Source organism: Ictidomys tridecemlineatus, chromosome 12 (genome assembly GCF_052094955.1).
Source record: "Ictidomys tridecemlineatus isolate mIctTri1 chromosome 12, mIctTri1.hap1, whole genome shotgun sequence".
Lineage (NCBI taxonomy): Eukaryota > Metazoa > Chordata > Mammalia > Rodentia > Sciuridae > Ictidomys > Ictidomys tridecemlineatus.
Genome location: NC_135488.1, coordinates 72,075,444 through 72,093,907, shown reverse-complemented (window position 1 = coordinate 72,093,907; position 18,464 = coordinate 72,075,444). Strand labels below are relative to the sequence as shown.

General features: G+C 37.2%; 1 protein-coding gene across 5 annotated transcripts in view; it reads right to left on the bottom strand.

Moving 5' to 3' along the window:
- Pus10 (pseudouridine synthase 10) overlaps window positions 1-18,464 on the bottom strand; it is a 90,580-nt gene that overhangs the window by 62,887 nt on the left and 9,229 nt on the right. The gene's annotated exons all lie outside the window — the stretch shown is intronic.

Here is an 18,464-nt window from a genome sequence, read left to right as displayed (position 1 = left end):
ATTCAAGGTCAGCCTCAGCAACTTAGGGAGGTTCTAAGCAACTCAGCAAGACCCTATCTCAAAAATAAAAAGGCCCAGTGGTTAAGCACCCTTGAGTTCAAACCCACCCCCAAAATTGTATAAATTAATAGGTTTCACTGCAGTATTTCCACACATGCATATATCAAGCTAAATAAATCATGATATATATCACATATACCATGTTCCTCCTCCTTCTACCCTTCCCCTCCACACTTCCCCTTGGTGCCCTTTCCAGATCCTGATAGTTCCTTTTCTAAATATTCTTTTTTTTTTTTTATTGTTGGTCTTTCAAAACATTACATCTTTCTTAATATATCATGTTTCACAATTTGATTCAGAATGGTTATGAACTTCCATTATTACCCCGTATACAGATTGCTGAATCACATCGGTTACATCAGTTACATTTCCATTGATTTACACATTGCCATTCTAGTGTCTGATGAATTCTGCTCTCTAACCTATCATCTACTATCCCCCCACCCTCTCCCCTCCCCTCCCCTCTTCCCTCTCGACCACCTCTACTGTAAAACATTTATTCCACTTGTGTACTTCTTCCTTACCCCTTACTTACTCTTGTATGTAATTTTATAAAACCCTGAGGATCACCTTCCCTTTCCCTGCAGAATCCCTTCTCTCTCCATTTCCCTCCCCCCTCTCATCCCTATTTAATGTTAATCTTCTTCTCCTGCTCTTCATCCCTACTCTGTCCTTAGTTACTCCCCTTATATCAAAGAAGTCATTAGGCATTTATTTTTTAAGGATTGGCTAGCTTCACTTAGCATAATCTGCTCTAATGCCATCCATTTCCCTCCAAATTCTATGATTTTGTCGTTTCTTAATGCAGAGTAATACTCCATTGTGTATAAATGCCACATTTTTTTTTATCCATTCATCTATTGAAGGGCATCTAGGTTGGTTCCACAATCTTGCTATCGTGAATTGTGCTGCTATGAACATCAATGCAGCAGTGTCCCTGTAGCATGCTCTTTTTAAGTCTTTAGGGAATAGACCGAGAAGGGGAATAGCTGGGTCAAATGGTGGTTCCATTCCCAACTTTCCAAGAAATCTCCATACTGCTTTCCAAACTGGCTGCACCATTTTGCAGTCCCACCAACAATGAACAAGTGTACCCTTTTCCCCACATCCTCTCCAGCACTTGTTGTTGTTGGACTTCATGATGGCTGCCAATCTTACTGGAGTGAGATGGTATCTTAGGGTAGTTTTGATTTGCATTTCTCTGACCGCTAGCGATGGTGAGCATTTTTTCATGTACTTGTTGATTGATTTTATGTCCTCCTCTGAGAAGTGTCTGTTCAGGTCCTTGGCCCATTTGTTGATTGGGTTATTTGTTGTCTTATTGTCTAATTTTTTGAGTTCTTTGTATACTCTGGATATTAGGGCTCTATCTGAAGTGTGTGGAGTAAAGATTTGTTCCCAGGATGTAGGCTCCCTGTTTACCTCTCTTATTGTTTCTTTTGCTGAGAAAAAACTTTTTAGTTTGAGTAAGTCCCATTTGTTGATTCTAGCTGTTAACTCTTGCGCTATGGGTGTCCTATTGAGGAATTTGGAGCCCGACCCCACAGTATGTAGATCATAGCCAACTTTTTCTTCTATCAGACGCCGTGTCTCTGATTTAATATCAAGCTCCTTGATCCATTTTGAGTTAACTTTTGTGCATGGTGAGAGAAAGGGATTCAGTTTCATTTTGATGCAAATGGATTTCCAATTTTCCCAGCACCATTTGTTGAAGATGCTATCCTTCCTCCATTGCATGCTTTTAGCCCCTTTATCAAATATAAGATAGTTATAGTTTTGTGGATTGGTTACTGTGTCCTCTATTCTGTACCATTGGTCCACCCGTCTGTTCTGGTACCAGTACCACGCTGTTTTTGTTACTATTGCTCTGTAGTATAATTTGAGGTCTGGTATCGCTATACCACCTGATTCACACTTCCTGCTTAGCATTGTTTTTGCTATTCTGGGTCTTTTATTATTCCATATGAATTTCATGATTCTTTTATCTATTTCTACAAGAAATGCAGTTGGGATTTTGATTGGCATTGCATTGAACATATAGAGAACTTTTGGTAGTATCGCCATTTTGATGATGTTGGTTCTGCCTATCCATGAACAGGGTATATTTTTCCATCTTCTAAGGTCTTCTTCTATATCTTTCTTTAGGGTTCTGTAGTTTTCATTGTATAAATCTTTCACCTCTTTTGTTAGGTTGATTCCCAAGTATTTTATTTTTTGGGGGGATATTGTGAATGGAGTAGTTGTCCTCATTTCCGTATCAGAGGATTTGTCGCTGATATACAGGAATGCATTTGATTTATGCGTGTTGATTTTATACCCTGACACTTTGCTGAATTCATTTATTAGCTCTAATAGTTTCTTTGTAGACCCTTTTGGGTCTGTTAGGTATATAATCATGTCATCAGCAAATAGTGATAATTTAAGTTCTTCTTTTCCTATTTTTATGCCTTTAATTTCTTTCGTCTGTCTAATTGCTCTGGCCAGTGTTTCGAGAACTATGTTGAACAGAAGTGGTGAGAGAGGGCATCCCTGTCTTGTTCCAGATCTTAGAGGGAATGCCTTCAATTTCTCTCCATTCAGAATGATGCTGGCCTGTGGCTTATCATAGATTGCTTTTACAATGTTGAGGTATGATCCTGTTATCCCTAATTTTTCTAGAGTTTTCAACATAAAGGGATGCTGTACTTTGTCGAATGCTTTTTCTGCATCTATTGAGATGATCATGTGGTTCTTATTTTTAAGTCTATTGATGTGGTGAATAACATTTATTGATTTCCTTATATTGAACCAGCCTTGCATCCCAGGGATGAATCCTACTTGATCATGGTGTATAATTTTTTTGATATGTTTTTGAATCCGGTTCGCCAGAATTTTATTGAGGATTTTTGCATCTAGGTTCATTAGAGATATTGGTCTGTAGTTTTCTTTCTTGGAGGTGTCTTTGTCTGGTTTAGAGATTAGTGTGATGTTGGCCTCATAGAATGTATTTGGAAGTTCTCCCTCTTTTTCTATTTCCTGAAATAGCTTGAAAAGTATTGGTGTTAGTTCCTCTTTAAAGATTTTGTAAAACTCTGCTGTATACCCATCCGGTCCTGGGCTTTTCTTAGTTGGTAGTCTTTTGATGGTTTCTTCTATTTCCTCTATTGTTATTGGTCTGTTTAGGTTGTCTATATCCTCCTGACTCAATCTGGGCATATCATATGACTTAAGAAATTTATCTGTACCTTCACTATCTTCTATTTTATTAGAGCATAAGGATTCAAAATAATTTCTGATTATCTTCTGTATTTCTGAAGTGTCTGTTGTGATATTGCCTTTTTCATCCCGTATGTTAGTAATTTGGGTTCTCTCTCTTCTTCTCTTCGTTAGCATGGCTAAGGGTCTGTCGATCTTATTTATTTTTTCAAAGAACCAACTTTTAGTTTTGTCTATTTTTTCAATTGTTTCTTTTGTTTCGATTTCATTAATTTCAGCTCTGATTTTAATTATTTCTTGCCTTCTACTCCTATTGCTGTTGTTTTGCTCTTCTTTTTCTAGGATTTTGAGATGAAGTATGAGATCATTTATTTGTTGGTTTTTTCTTTTTTTAAGGAATGAACTCCAAGCAATAAATTTTCCTCTTAGAACTGCTTTCAATGTGTCCCATAGATTCCGATATGTTGTGTCTTTGTTTTCGTTTAACTCTAAGAAGTTTTTAATTTCCTCCTTAATGTCTTCTAAAACCCATTGATCATTCAGTAGCCTATTGTTCATTCTCCAAGTGATGCCTGATTTTTCCTTCCTTCTTTTATCATTGATTTTCAGTTTCATTCCATTATGATCAGAAAAGATGCATGGTATTATCTCTACTCCTTTATATTGTCTAAGAGTTGCCCTGTGACATAATATATGATCTATTTTTGTGAAGGATCCATGTGCTGCTGAGAAAAAAGTGTAACTACTTGATGTTGGATGGTATATTCTATATATGTCAATTAAGTCTAGGTTGTTAATTGTGTTGTTGAGTACTATAGTTTCCTTGTTTAACTTTTGTTTGGAAGATCTGTCCAGTGGTGAGAGAGGTGTGTTGAAGTCTCCCATGATTATTGTATGGTGGTCTATTAGACTCTTGAACTTGAGAAGTGTTTGCTTGATGAACATAGCTGCACCATTATTTGGGGCATATATATTTATGATTGTTATGTCTTGTTGGTGTATGGTTCCCTTGAGCAGTATGTAGTGTCCCTCTTTATCCCTTTTGATTAACTTTGGCTTGAAATCTATTTTATTAGATATGAGTATGGATACTCCTGCTTGTTTCCGCAGTCCATATGAGTGGTATGATTTTTCCCAACCTTTCACCTGCAGTCTATGTATATCTTTTCCTATCAAATGCGTCTCCTGCAGGCAGCATATTGTTGGGTTTTGTTTTGTGATCCATTCAACTAGCCTGTGTCTCTTAATTGGTGAGTTTAAGCCATTAACATTTAGGGTTATTATTGAGATATGGTTTGTTCTTCCAGCCATATTTGTTTATTGATGATACTAAACCTGGTTTGTTTTCCTCTTTGATTACTTTCCCCCATTTACTGTCCTACTTCCCAATGTTGGTTTTCAACGTTATTTTCCACTTCCTCTTCCTGTAATGTTTTGCCAAGGATTTTTTGAAGAGAAGGTTTTCTAGCTGCGAATTCTTTTAACTTTTGTTTATCGTGGAAGGTTTTAATTTCATCTTCCATCCTGAAGCTTAATTTCGCCGGGTACACGATTCTTGGTTGGAAACCATTTTCTTTCAGTGTTTGAAATATGTTATTCCAGGATCTTCTAGCTTTCAGCATCTGTGTTGAGAGATCCGCTGTTATCCTAATTGGTTTACCCCTAAATGTAATCTGCTTCCTTTCTCTTGTAGCTTTTAAAATTCTTTCCTTATTCTGTATGTTGGACATCTTCATTATAATATGTCTAGATGTGGATCTCTTATGGTTTTGCACATTCGGCGTCCTGTAGGCTTCTAGGATTTGGGATTCTGTCTCATTCCTCAAGTCTGGGAAGTTTTCTCGTATTATTTCATTGAATAGATTATTTATTCCTTTGGTTTGGAGCTCTGTGCCTTCCTGTATCCCAATGACCCTTAAATTTGGTCTTTTGATATTGTCCCATAATTCTTGGATGTTCTGCTCATGGTTTCTTAGCAGTCTTGCTGAGCTGTCTATGTTCTTTTCCAGTTGAAATACTTTGTCTTCATTGTCTGATGTTCTATCTTCTAAGTGATCTACTCTGCTGGTAGTATTCTCAATTGAGTTTTTAAGTTGGTTTATTGCTTCCTGCATTTCTAGGATTTCTATTTGTTTGTTTTTTATTACCTCTATCTCCCTGTGAAATTGATCTTTTACTTCCTGGATTTGTTTGTCAATGTGATCTTTCATTGTCTGATTTTGCTGTCTCATGTCTTCCTTGAGGCTCCAGATCATCTGAAGCATATATATCCTGAACTCTTTCTCTGATATTCCCTCTGTTGCAGCTATTGCCTCTTCTAAAGTTGAGTTGACCTGCATTGCTTGTGGTCCTTTCTTTCCTTGTCTTTTCATACTGCCACGTGGTTAAGAGCCGGGTGGTTGGGGCAGCCGTTCGCAGAGCGAGAGATGGACCTCCCGTGAGAGCCCGGATGGTGGAGGGCACCTGCCGGTTGGGCAGGGCGGGCCGCGCAGCTCCGGGTGCCAGCCGCTAGCCAAAGTGGGTGCTGGCTGCGGGACTAAACTCTTGCACCCGCCGTGGAGCCGCCTGTGGAGCCGGGTAACTGTGGCCGCGTGGTTAAGAGCGAGGTGTGTGGAGCAGCAGCTCGCTGAGGGAGAGATGGGCCTCCTGTGGTAGCCCAGATGGTGAAGGGCACCTGCCCGTTTGGGCCGCGCAGCTCCAGGTGCCAGCCACTTGCAGAAGCGGGTGCTGGCTGCAGAACTAAACTCCTGCACCCGCCGTGGAGCCACCTGAGGAGCCAGGAAGCTGCAGCCGCGTGGTCAAGAGCCAGGCAGGTGGGTGGAGCAGCCTCTCGCTGAGCGAGAGATGGGCCTCCCTTGCGAGCCCGGATGGTGAAGAATGCCTGCCGGTTCGGGCAGAGCAACTAGCCGCCGGGTGCTGGCCGCTTGCAGTAGCGGGTGCTGGCTGCGGGACTAAACTCCTGCACCCGCTGTTGAGCCGCCTGTGGAGCCAGGAAGCTGCGGCCGCGTGGTCAAGAGACAGGCAGGTGGGTGGGGCAGCCTCTCGCTGAGCGAGAGATGGGCCTCCCGTGCGAGCCCGGATGGTGAAGAATGCCTGCCGGTTCAGGCAGAGCAACCAGCCGCTGGGTGCTGGCCACTTGCAGTTGCGGGTCTAAACACCTGCACCCGCCGTGGATCCGCCTGTGGAGCCGGGTAACTGCGGCCGCGTGGTTAGGAGCCAGGCATATGGAACAGCAGCTCGCTGAGGGAGAGATGGGCCTCCTGTGATAGCCCAGATGGTGAAAGGCACCTGCCGGTTCGGGCCGCGCAGCTCCAGGTGCCAGCCCCTTGCAGAAGCGGGTGCTGGCTGCAGAACTAAACTCCTGCACCCGCAGTGGAGCCGCCTGTGGAGCCAGGAAGCTGCGGCCGCGTGGTCAAGAGCCAGGCAGGTGGATGGAGCAGCCTCTCGCTGAGCGAGAGATGGGCCTCCCTTGCGAGCCCGGATGGTGAAGAATGCCTGCCGGTTTGGGCGGGGCGGGCCAGCTGCCGGGTGCCGGCCGCTTGCGTTAGGGGGTGCTGGCTGGGGGACTAAACACCTGCACCCGCCGTGGAGCTGCCTGTGGAGGCCGTGTGGTCTAGAGCCAGGCAGGTGGGTGGGGCAGCCGCACGCTGAGCCAGAGATAGGCTTCCCGTGAGAGCCGCTTGCAGGAGCGGCTGATGGCTGCAGTACGGTACCTCTGTGCCCGCGTGGCCAGCCAAGATCCACTTCTCTGGGACAAACTGTCACTTCCAATAAACCTACCAGTTCTCGGCTGCTCTCCTCTTAAGGGAATTTTGTTAGAAGTTCCTCCGTAGGTAGGTTGGGGCTGTTGCAGTGGGTCGTTCTGGTCCCGTTAAAGTGGAGACATTGGAATCGCTGCTTCCTCGCCAGCCACCATGATGGATCTAAAATATTCTATCTTGATCACAGTAATAGTTATTTGGGCACTAAGTGTTCATCAAAACTCAATACAAACCTTGAAATGATACAGTTGATAAATTGTGACTTATGAAGTTAAAATACAATGAGATACTAAAATTAAGAAGACTGCCAATATTAAGAGTCAGTGATGATGTCAAATAGCTACAACTCTCATACATAGCCAATGGGAATATAAACTTATCCAATCACTGGAAAACACTTTGGCATAATCAAATGAAGTTGAAGAATTATATTTCTTAGGACTCAGCAATTCTTTTTTTTTTTTTTTAATAAATGACCTCCTATCTTTTTTTTTCCTATGTCAGGAAGAGACTTATTATTTTTTTTTTAAAGAGAGAGTGAGAGAGGAGAGAGAGAGAATTTTTAATATTTATTTTTTAGTTCTCGGCGGACACAACATCTTTGTTGGTATGTGGTGCCGAGGATCGAACCTGGGCCGCAAGCATGCCAGGCGAGCGCGCTACCGCTTGAGCCACATCCCCAGCCCAGCAATTCTACTCTTAAGCATAAAAGCTAGGTAAACTCAAGTACATGTGTACTAGGATGCAACTTATAAGAATGCCTATGGCCTTCCTGTTGAAAGGATGGTTCCATTTTTATATAAAGTTCAAATCAGGCCCATCTAAATTCTAGTCTTAGAAGTAAAGATAACAATTACCTATGAGAAGGAAGAAGTTTTCTGTTAATGAGTATAAAAATTAAAACTTATTTAAAAGAAAATGAAAGTATTTCTATTCTAGGATAGATTCCAACTTCAAGGATTTACATTATATTATCTGTGTTTTCTTTTTTAAGAAAGTTAACTAAAATGTAAGAAAAATGAAGGATTAAACAAAAATACTTTACCTAAATGTCCAACAAACTAACCAAGAGATAGATTGAATCACAAACTCACCAAAAAGAAATGTTTGTCAGCTAATGGAATATTGTTTATTTGAACATTCATAGTGAGAGTTATTAAAAGCTCTTCAGAAAATGTATATGGTGCATCTTATTTGCAAAATTATCTGAGTTAAATCATAAATACAATTTATTCAACAGAAGTTTCCTGTATATATATCTGCATTAAGAAAACTCTTTTGGAACCAATTCAGCATTCATACCTGGTTACTGATTTCCTCCCTAGAGCTTAATTGTACATGCCTATTTCTTTGGTAGACAAATGGTTTCTGTGATGCTTTCAGAAATAAGAAAGTCTCACCCAAACACTGACTCATGACTTCTAATATCAATTTCTAATGACTATATACCAAATGAATATGAGATAATCAATAAACATCATAATATCCTACTTTTCACAGAAAGTTTAGCTCCTGGATATGAACTCAATTCTAAATATAACTCTACGATTCTCTATGCAAGAATAAAAGGGCTATCCTTGCTGACAGTTCTGCATCTATTTCATTGTTCCATTTCCTTTTGTATGCTTCATGACCACATTTAAATAAAAAGCATTTTATTTTTCCCCACTCAAACTAGTTCCCCTCACATTTTCTTGGTTACTCTCAGTAACACATTAACAATCACTTCAGAGATTAAACTGAGATTTACACCAGAAAAAAAAGAATCAAGAGTTTCAACCAGACCCCATATTTCAACAGGTATTTATATGTAGCTTGTAAATTATGATTTAATGAAAACAATATGGCTCTTTCATTTGCCACATACAGAAATATATATAATTTTTTAAAAAATAAAAACTGTCCTCTTCCTTCTGCCAGTACCTGCTCTGAGTGCTCTTGCTGTAGTTGCAGAGACTGCCATACTACCAGTTATCTCCCATTAATTGTTGAATAAAAGCTATAAGCAGAAAAAGGAAGGGAATAATCCAACATGAAAATATGCTGATGTGCTTATTACATAAACCAAACATTTCTCAACACACCTTTGTCATCAATAGATAGGTCATTGAGACATGACATCAGCAAAGATTCTTCAGACCTAAAAAACACTATAAATCATCTATGGAATATACACTTTCTTCTCAACTGCTCATGAAACTTTCTCCAGCGAGGATGTGGGGAAAAGGGCACACTTGTTCACTGCTGGTGGGACTGCAAAATGGTGAGGCCAATCTGGAAAGCAGTATGGAGATTCCTGGGAAAGCTGGGAATGGATCCACCATTTGACCCAGCTATTGCCCTTCTTGGACTATTCCCTGAGGACCTTAAAAGAGCACACTATACGGATACGGCCACATCAATGATTATAGCAGCACAATTCACAATAGCTAGACTGTGGAACCAACCTAGATGCCCTTCAATAGATGAGTGGATAAAAAAATTGTGGCAGCTATACACAATGGAGTATTATGCAGCACTAAGAAACGACAAAATCATAGAATTTGCAGGGAAATGGATGGCATTAGAGCAGATTATGCTAAGTGAAGCTAGCCAAGCCCTAAAAAACAAATGTCAAATGTCTTCTTTGATATAAAGAGAGCCACTAAGAATAGAACAGGAAGGAAGAGCATGAGGAAAAGACTAACAGTAAACTAAGACGAATGGGGGGAGAGAAAGCAAGAGAGAAGGGAAAACATATGGAAATGGTAGGAGACCTTCAGTGATACACAAAATTATAAGAGGTTATGAGGGGCAAGGGGGTGGGGGGAAAAAAAAAGGGGAAAGAATTGAACAACAGCAGAGGAGGTAGAGAGGGAAGATGGGAGGGGAGGGGAGGGGAGGGGGGATAGTAGGGGATAGGAAAGGTAGCAGAATACAACAGTCACTAATAAGCCATTATGTAAAAATGTGAGTATGTAACAGAAGTGAGTCTGTATTATGTATTTGGGGAGTACAAAACCCAATTGAGTCAAATGTATGAAAGATGATATGTCTTGAGCTCTGTAATGTTTTGAACAATCAATAAAAAAAAAAAAAATAAAAAAAAAAAAATAAAAAAAAATAAAAAAAAAAAAAAAAAAAAAAAAAAAAAAATAAAAGTATGCAGAACAACTGTCTTTAATAAATCTTTAATATTTTAGTGATTCATTAAACGGAATCCCTCTTCCCTTCCCCTCAAAAAATTTGGGGAAAATCGGAAAAAAAAAAAAAAAAAAAAAAAAAAAAAAAAAAAAAAAAGAAACTTTCTCCAAAATAGACTATATATTAGGCCACAAAGCAAATTTTAGCAAATATAAAATTTTTTTATGTAATTCCTTGCATCTTATCTCATAACGGACTGAAACTAGAAATCAACAGCGAGAAAACCTATGTAAATACATGGACACTAAACAATGCATTTTTGAATGATCAATGAGCCACAGAAGAAATCAAGGTAGAAATTTAAAAATTTTTAGGAGCAAATAAGAATAGAGATACAACATATCAGAATCTCTGAGACACTATGAAGAAGAAAGTTTATAGCTATGAATTGCTACATTAAAAATCAGAAATATCCCAGTGGCTCGAGAGGCTGAGGCAGGAGGATTTTGAGTTCAGCAATGGTGAGGCACTAAGCAACTCAGTGATACCCAATCTCTAAATAAAATATAAAATAGAACCAGGGATGTGGATCAGCAGTTGAGTACCCCTGCGTTCAATCCTCAGAATTCCATGCCCCCCCCAAAAAATCAGAAAGAGACCAAATAAGCAACCTAATCATGCAGCTCAAGACCCTAGAAAAACACGAGTAAACCAATTCCAAAATAAGTAGAAGGAAGGAAATAATTAAGAACCAAAATGAAATAAATAAAGAATTAAATAGATAGATAGATAGATAGATAGATAGATAGATAGATAGATAGATAGATAGATAGATAGAGGATCAATATAACAAAGAGTTACACTGAGAATCGCTTAACCAAACTAACCAAAAGAGAGGGAAGACCTAAATTAATAAAATTAGAGATGAAAAAGGAGATATCACCACAGATTTCACTGAAATCCAGAGGTTCACTAGGAATTCCTTTGAAAACTTATATTCCAATAAATTAGAAAATCTTGAAGAAATGAGTAAATTTATGGACACAAATAACCTACAAAAATTCAACCAAGAGGTGGACTGGGGCTGTGGCTCAGCGGTAACACACTTGCCTGGCATGTGTGAGGCACTAGGTTCAATTCTCAGCACCACATATGAATAAATAAAGATTTATCAACAACTAAAAATATATTTTAAAAAAAATTCAACCAAGAGGTCTAAACAGACCAATAACAATGAGATTGAAAACCCTTAAAACAAAGAAAAGCCTAGGACCAGATGAATTCTGAGCAGAATTCTACTAGATCTTTAAAGAAGAATTAATCCCAATGCTCCTCAAATTATTTCACGAAAGAAAAAGAGGTAGAATATTTCTAATTCATTCTATAATGTTAACATCATCCTGATACCAAAATCAGATAAGGACACATCAAGGAAAGAAAACTACAGACCAATATCCTTGATGAACATAAATGTAAAGATCTTTTATAAAATATTAGCAAATCATATTCAATAATACATTAAGACTATATATCATGATCAAGTTGGTTTCATTCCAGACATGGAAGGGTGATTCAACATACACAAATCAATAAATGTAATTCACCATATAAACAGAATCAAGGACAAAAATTATATGATCATCTCAAAAGATGCAGAAAAAGTCTTCAACAAAATTCAGCATCCATTCATGTTATACACAATGAAGAAACTAGGGATAGAAGGAGCCTACCTAATCATCAATCATAAAGCCTATATATGACAAACCCATCATATTGAATGAGGGAAAATCTAAAGCATTTCCTCTATAATCAGGAATAAGACAAAGATATCCACTCTCACTACCCCTATTCAGTACTTAAATTTTTATCTAGAGCAATTAGGCAACAGAAGGACATAAAAGGGATACAAATAGGAAAAAAGAAGTAAAATTATCACTGTTTGCAGATACTATGATCCAATACTTAAAAGATCCAAAAAAACTCCACCAGAAGACTGCTAGAGCTAATAAGCAAATTCAGCAAATAACAGGATATAAAAATAAATGCATTTTTCTATTCATAAATAATTAATCCACAAAAAGGCAGGAAAACAACTCCATTCACATAGTTTCAAAAATAAATAAAATACTGAGAATAAATATACCCAAGAAGGTAAAAGACCTCTACAATGAAAATTATAGAACAAATTGAAAAAGACATTAGAGAATGCAAGGACCTACCATGTACAAAGATATGCAAAATTATTGTTAAACTTCCTCTGTAGAGTTCCTAAAGCTCAGGAAATAATGCCAAGAATTAATAAATGGGATAACATCAAATTAAAAAGCTTCTACTCGGCCATGGAAACAATTAAGAGCCTGAACAGAGAACATAGATTCAGAATGGGTGAAAATCTTTGCCGGCTAGTCTTCCATCAGGATTAATATCCAAAATATATTTTAAAAACTCAAAAAACTTAACACAAAATAAAACAAATAACCCAATCAACAAATGAGCATCTAAGCAAATATTTCTATTGGTCAACAGACACATGAAAAAAAAAGTTCAATATCTTTAGCAATGATGGAAATACAAAACAAAAAAACTATGCTAAGATTTCTTCTTATTCTAGTTAGAATGGCAATCATCAAGAAAATAAATAGTAACAAACACTGGGAAGGAAAAAGGAACTCATATACTGATGGTATGATTTTAAATTAGTATAACCATTATGGAAATCAGCATGGAGATTCCTCAAAAGACTCCAAAGGGAACCACCATATGACCTTATACCACTCCTTAATATTTATCCAAAAGAATTAAAGTTAGCATACAATAGCAATACATACATATCCATGTTTACAGCAGTGCAATTCACAAATTATGGAACCAGCCAAGGTGCCCATCAACAGATAAATAGATAAAAGAGAATGTGGCATATATACACAATGGAGTTTTATTCAATTATAAAAAAAAATATGTCATTAGCAGGAAAATGGATACAACATGAGAGGAAGACAGAATCGGAAAGTTAAAGGTCATATGTTTTCTCTCATATGTGGAAGCTAGAGGGAGAAAAAAAAGAATCTCATGAAAACAGAAGGGATGCATACAAAGAAAGGGGACCAGGGAGAGGAGGAAGAAAGAAAGGAAAAAGGGAGGTTCTGGGAAATTAAAAGAATCAAATTATGCCATACACTGGTACGAATATATCACAATAAATTCCACTATTATATATAATTATAATGCAGCAATACATTTTTTAAATTTTATTATTTATTTTTTAGTTATCGGCGGACACAACATCTTTGTTTGTATGTGGTGCTAAGGATCGAACCCGGGCCAAAGCATGCCAGGCGAGCGCTCTACCACTTGAGCCACATCCCCAGCCCCAGCAATACATTTTTAAATAAATAATTTTTAAAAAGAATCCATGGAGTAGGAAAGATAATGCCCATGAAGCCAAGGTAGTTACATAAACAAAATACAGATGGAGAGATGGTATAGTTAAAAAAAAAAAAAAAAAGGAGCAGGAAGGCATACCTAAATTCCAATAAATGTGACACAGTGGACAAATCCCATAGCATCTATGAACTTTGGTTTCCTGGTCTTCAACAGGAGATGAATGAAATGATTAGACAAAGTGGTTCCTCTACATGAGGATTAAAAACATTTACCTACGTGTATCTTTTCAATCCACAGGTACCAGGGACCCATTAAACTTTCAGAAATTAAAAAGGGGTCAAGTTAAACATAAAAGTTAGGAATTTCCAGACTCTCCCTCAGGCATTCTTGCTAGGTATGAATGGCTTTACACTCAAAGTGGTGGCCTAACTAGGGCTCCAAGAAATCATAACCATGTGGATATCATCATTTTTTAAATAAGTGCCATAAAAAAGGTAGGAAGCCATCTTCTACATGATCACCAGGGTCTCCTAAAGATCTATGATTTCCTGGTTCTAATAATGCAGACTTTCATGCACTGATACAGTCACCAGGCAAGCTCCTGGAGTTACTACTTTTCTTAAAGAAGAAAGGCTTGGATTGCTGCATGGACACACTCATGTCCTGTGAAGCGTTTTAAAAGTTGCAGCTTGTGTGCTTAAAACATACCAAGATTACTATCCACACTGGACTTACTTATGTAGAATCTATTGAAAGATCCTTAAAGGAGCAGAGATAGTAATTTCTATAATTATGCATGTTTTTCGGTGCTTCATTCAACAATCTTGGAAAAATGCTTTGCATGGATAAATGGGCCATATAAAAATTAAAGTAAGTTCTAGACAAATAATCCAACCAAACACAGGGGTATAAATTCTGAAAACTCCTTAGTTAACTAGCTCAGAAAAGGCTTATACAATGAAAAGAATGTGGATTGGTCTTAAATGGCAAGTGAGAGCCACAAGACTTAAGAAGGGTGCCTGTCAAGCAAAATAAAAATTGAGAATCCAAGGATATGGAGAAAAAATACACATACCCAATCAAAGCGTTGGGTTAATGAATGAAGACAGGTAGCTCAGTCCTCATAAAACATAAACTCAAATGTGTTGCTCTATTTCTAGTCAAATTCTGATCAATGGAATAAAAACAGAAAAAAGTCCTTTAGAAAAAAATAAGTCCATCAATTTATAACAGGACAAATTTTACTGGAGTATTCAATTAAGAAAAAAAATCTAAAATTAATGGCTGTAAATTCAAGAGATCTCTAAGTACATGCAAAATTTTGAATATGTATATTCTTAGGACAAGCAAATTCGTCACTTTATTCAGATTCTAAATGAGATCAATGATCCCAAACTGGTTAAGAACCTACAGATTTAATCCAAGTTTTTTGAGTACTCATTCGTCAGAAATTTTAAAGATAATTTCTTAAGTAAAAAATGTTACCACAAGGGTTGGGGTTGTGGCTCAGCAGTAGAGCACTCGTCTACACGTGCAAGGCCCTGGGTTCGATCCTCAGCATCACATAAAAATAAATAAAATAAAGGTATTGTGTCCAACTACTTCTAAAAAATAAATATTTTTTTTAAAAAAGGTTACAACAGAAATGATACTATTTATATTCTTAGCTACTTTTCTAGGGCTTTGTATAATTTGTAGTACTTAGTGCAAAACATGGATATATAAAATTATAATAAATGAAAGAAAAAAGTTTGGATTTGACAACTAAAACTCCAACCATATCATATTGCATACTGAGAAGCAGGGTGTTTCATATAAGCAACATCTAAGAGACAGTACATCCATTTAAAGTCATTAGTCTGAGCAAAATATTTCCCACAGGCTACCCATGAAAGGCCAATAAACCAAACTGATAGTACAATATTGCCCTCTACTGGATTTAACTAGTAAGAATTAAGTCTCTAAAGCATTTAAGGACTTAATGGAATGCTCTTTTCCCACAAATGTGAATTTAGCCTAATATTAGCATAAGTCTGTGACATTCATTCTATAGTAATTTTTGTGTTGTGCTACGGTGTAGAAGTTTAGGGAAATCAACCATGAGTACACAAGGTAACAAAAAATTATACATTTTTTTCTACATAGGATTTTGGAGTTCAAAAAACTTAACATATATCTCTACAGAATAGTTTCTGTATAATTCCTTATAGATAAAAATTATTTCCCTCTCGATTCTATCCCAACAAGGAAAGAGAATTTATTGGGGGAAGGGGTGCTGGGAATTGATCTCAATGGCACTCAACAACTAAGCCACATCTCTAGCCCTATTTTGTATTTTCTTTAGAGACAGGGTCTCACCAAGTTGTTAAATGCTTTGCTTTTGCTGAGGCTGGCTTTGAACTCTCAATCCTCCTCCCTCAGCCTCCTGAACCACTAGGATTACAGGTGTGCACACCTCAGAAAGAGGGATTTTAAGGAAATCCACTCCTCTACTCATCCTTGTTTCTCTCTCCTTTTAATCTCCATTTGATAATGTTCAGCAACATTTCACTCTCATCATACATCTTAACGTAGGTATATAACTTCTTGCCATATCATATATTACAGCTTTCCTTCTCACAAATATGGGCCTTATAAAGACTTATCCTTCCACTGTCACATTCAAAAGGTTAGCTCAAACCCAGAAAGTTACCATGACAGTCATGAGATATCTGCTTTTTTCCATTATAATTTCAACTTTTATCATTTAAATTTTGTGTGCCATTATAAACTTTGAAGACACTAAGCATGAGGTCCAGATACTTTCCACACTGTTGTATTCTGTGACCTCTAAATACTGCCTCTGTTTATTTTGCTTACGATGGCTTACTTGCTGTCTTATAGTGTTTCATCAAATAATTTGCTTATTTTTCTCCTCTTAAGCAGTTTTCAGTTTAAAGCTGTCCTGACTACATCGCTTATTCCTGAGAAAACACTTTGAGGAGATGTACTCTAAATCTCCTTCCATATTCTTCCAAACTCAGTGAAAAAATAATAATAATTACACTAACTGCTGTCTTTTTCCTTAAACTTTTTAAATTAATGTTTAAATGAAGATAAACAAAAACTATGGCTTATAATCAGAAATGGGATTGTTAAGAGTTTTATATTTTAAAAAATATTTTACTTGGGGCTGGGGATGTGGCTCAAGCGGTGGCGCGCTCGCCTGGCATGTGTGTAGCCCAGGTTCAATCCTCAGCACCACATACAAACAAAGATGTTACGTCCACCAAAAACTAAAAAAATAAATAAATATTTAAAAATTCTCTCTCTCTCTCTCTCTCTCTCTCTCTTTAAAAAAAAAAATTTTTTTTTTAAATATTTTACTTCCGGTCACTACTTTCCTTGGTCCTTCTGTAAGCAGAAATAAAATAAATACCACCATATTGATAAAATATTTGCTTTCAAATCAATATATCAGTGATCATAATTTAGTTCTTAGAAATGGAAAAAATCAAATCTTTAAATTGACTCAATTGTATATTCCACACTGAATGATGAGATAACCGCACCAATCAATTTCATGTATATTGACATGTTTATTCTATATAGACAAGCAAGTTCTAAGTTAAAATATTTAAAAGATCTAAGCTCAAAGCCATAATATAGAATAAAGCACTAAAGAAGTCACAGAATTTATATTCAAAATGCAAGACTATTCTGAGGACATGAATAATTAAATTGGGATATGTGAAAAATAGTTTAAAAAGCCAGGAGCTAGGGAGACTGGGGCAGGAAGATGGAAAGTTCAAAGTCAGTCTCAGTAAAAGCAAGGTGCTTAGCAGCTCAGTGAGATCCTGTCTCTAAATAAAAATACAAAATAGGGCTGGGATGGGGCTCAGTGGCTGAGTGCACCTGAGTTCAATTCCCAGTACTCAAAATATATATACATATTTTTTTTAAAGAGTAATTTATTTTAAGTCTGGCTTGCACAGCATATCTGAACTCCAAAGAAGTATAAAAGATGGCAAGAAAAGAAAATAACAGCCAGGCCAGGTGTTGCATGCCCGTAATTCCAGCGGCTCAGGAGGCAAAGGCAGGAGGATCGAGAGTTCAAAGCCAGTGAGACCCTGTCTCTAAATAAAATACAAAATAGGGCCAGGGATATAGCTCAGGGGTTGAGTGCCCCTGAGTTTAATCCCTAATACAACCCAAAAAATCCAGTAACAACATGTAATAATAAAAGAAAATTCAAAATGAACCATGAAACATAATTTTCTGAAGAAATATGAGACACAAAAGAGTACATTGCATTTAAAGCCTTATACTTCGAAATAATGGTTATTCTTAAACGAATAGATAAAATGTTACCTAGTAACAGAAATGAAAACACTTCACACAAAGTTATAGAAACATATTAATTCTCCAATAAATGGAATAGTCAGATTTCTGCTAAACAGTTTATTGGCTAAAATCAGTTACAAAAAGTAAGCAGAATAATTCTGTTTTTTAAGGACAGCATCTTCTATTTTTTTTTAATATTTATTTTTTAATCGTAGTTGGACACAATATCTTTATTTTAATATGGTGCTGAGGATTGAACCCAGGGCGTCTCATGCCCTAAGCAAGCATTCTACTGCTGAGCCACAACCCCAGCCCAGCATCATCTTCTATTTTTAATATGAAATGTAAATACCTCACAAGTATTTAATAAATATTAAATTAATATTGTTCAAATGATAAATGGATAACCATGATTTTAATGTAGAAATATAAACCTTAAGAAGTTTATATTTTGTACTAAAATACATAACCACATATGGAAAATATACTTCATATTCCTATTTTTGTTATGCAAACACTGCAACTTTTGTGAGTCACTTTGCTTTTGGAAGTCTGTTTTTCTCTACCAAAATTGAACCTGAGTTGTCTATCACTGAGAAATACTTTAACGACTGGCAA